We start from the raw sequence: 1,972 nt of genomic DNA, 5'->3' as shown, positions 1-1,972 counted from the left end.
CCCCACCCGCCGGGCATTCCAGCAGTATCGTGTGGTGGCAGAGCCACATTCCTGCAGCATCTGGGCCGGCTCTGCAGGCAGGTGCTGACACGAGGCTGTCACGGGCCGCGAGGCTCTGGCAGGATCCAGGCACTTCCTCCCAGACTTGGATGGGCAGGGGACACACTGTGCCCGGTGGCCACCCCACAGGGCCAGGCCCTTGGGCAAAGCAGGGCTCCCCTGGGAGCAGGTCCCCCTCCAGAGTGTGGTCCCATGGACAGGATCCAGCCTTTGTGCACTGAAAGCCACGACTGGAAACCATCAGCCTCAGGGGCAAAGGAAAGGTTGGGGTGGTGAGTCCTGCTTTTGGAGGGCACTGCCTCCATCTCCAGTGCTGTGGGTAACAGCGCTCACCACCATGGGCAGGAGTGGGGTAGGGTGCTCTGTGCCTTCCCCAGGTGAGTGCACCCCAGCCTCTGCCCACAACCATGGCCAGCGCTGGAGCAAGGATGTCTCTGCCTTGCTCAGGCAGGGGGAGGGGAAACAAAAATATTCCCTGAATGCGCCAGAGGGGACGGTGGGAGAGGGCTGGTCCCCAAGGAGCAACAGGGGCTAGGGCCAACTTCTCCTCCCAGACCCCTAGCCCTGGGACAGTGCCACCTCCCTGGCCACATGCTCCCCTGACCCATGGGCCACTCCAGAGCAGCCCCTGCAGACATGGACAGCTCTGATGGCTCAACCACCCCACTGCAGCCTTCAACCACCTCCTTCCCCGATCACCCTGCCCCACGTAGCCCTCCAGCCCAGCCCCCTGCCCCATGCACATACCTCCACCGCCTCTCTGTGTCTCCCAGTGCTGGCACCCAGCTCCTGCCTCTTCCCCTGACTCTGCTCCTGGGTGTCAGTGCGCAGGGACCAAGCGTTACAAATGCCTGCAGCTGCTGTCCCCAAAAATACCCTCTGATGACACGCTGAGTTGATAAGACTGAGCCTGCTCCATTCAGCGCCTGGCGAGGCAGGGCTGGCCTACCTATGTATAGCAGCCTGGCGGGAGCCACCCCAGAGAGCTGAGGTGCTGCAGACCCGGCTGTGCCTCTGGGCTGGCTCGGCCAGCGGCAGAAGACAGCACACTGTGTGGGGTGCATGGCATAGCGTACACTGAGCGGGACACCAGACCGCAGTGAGACAGGACATGCCATGCCAGACACGCTGCACAGGGTGGGATGAGCCACACTGGATGCTGCATGAGATGCCAGGCTGTAGTGGACAGGATGTGCAGGACACTAGGCTGCAGGAGGAGCAGAGATGCACAGGCTCCCCACCACCCACAGGGCAGGCAGTGCTGACAGATGGGGAACACCTGGCACTGTTCCCTCAGGCAGCAATGAGAGGAAGGGAACTGGGTCCCCTTGCAGCCTGTACCTCTCCTGTAAGTCCCACCCTGTGAGCCAGCCTGTGGCCAGCCACTCGAAACAGCACCCCAGTATCCTTCTGGCACTGCTGTGAGGTCTCCAGCTGGCCTGGCTCTGCCTCACCTCTTCTCCTTCCCCTCCTCAAGCTGCCCCAGCCTCCCCCAGCTCCAAGCAGTGCAGGGACCTCTTGCCATCTCTCCTGCTTCATGTCTCCAGGACCTTGCCATCCTTCAGACTGTCCTGGAGATGCCACAGCCATCCCACCCCCCAGCCTGCTCTCACCGGGGCCCTATCCTCACACCCTGGTTGCCCTGGAGTGTCACAGTGATCCCAGTGCCCAGCAACATGCCTCCCTCATACCAAAGCCTTGCAGGGCTCTGAACCCCATCAGGTCCTTGCCTAGATTTTCCTGTTGTGCACAACTGCTGTCAGCTCCCACAATCCCCCACAAAGCCCCAGATCTGCAGCTCCTCCACCATGGGGGGCACCCAGCACCACCAGCTGCAAAGTTCACCCAGGGTGCCCCCTCTGTCCCTGCCAGCACAGGAAAACCTTCCTGGCAACACCCTGCCCACAGCCCA

This window comes from Acanthisitta chloris, unplaced genomic scaffold (genome assembly GCF_000695815.1).
Source record: "Acanthisitta chloris isolate BGI_N310 unplaced genomic scaffold, ASM69581v1 scaffold27197, whole genome shotgun sequence".
In the NCBI taxonomy this organism is placed as follows: domain Eukaryota; kingdom Metazoa; phylum Chordata; class Aves; order Passeriformes; family Acanthisittidae; genus Acanthisitta; species Acanthisitta chloris.
Note: the sequence above shows the minus strand (reverse complement) of the source record.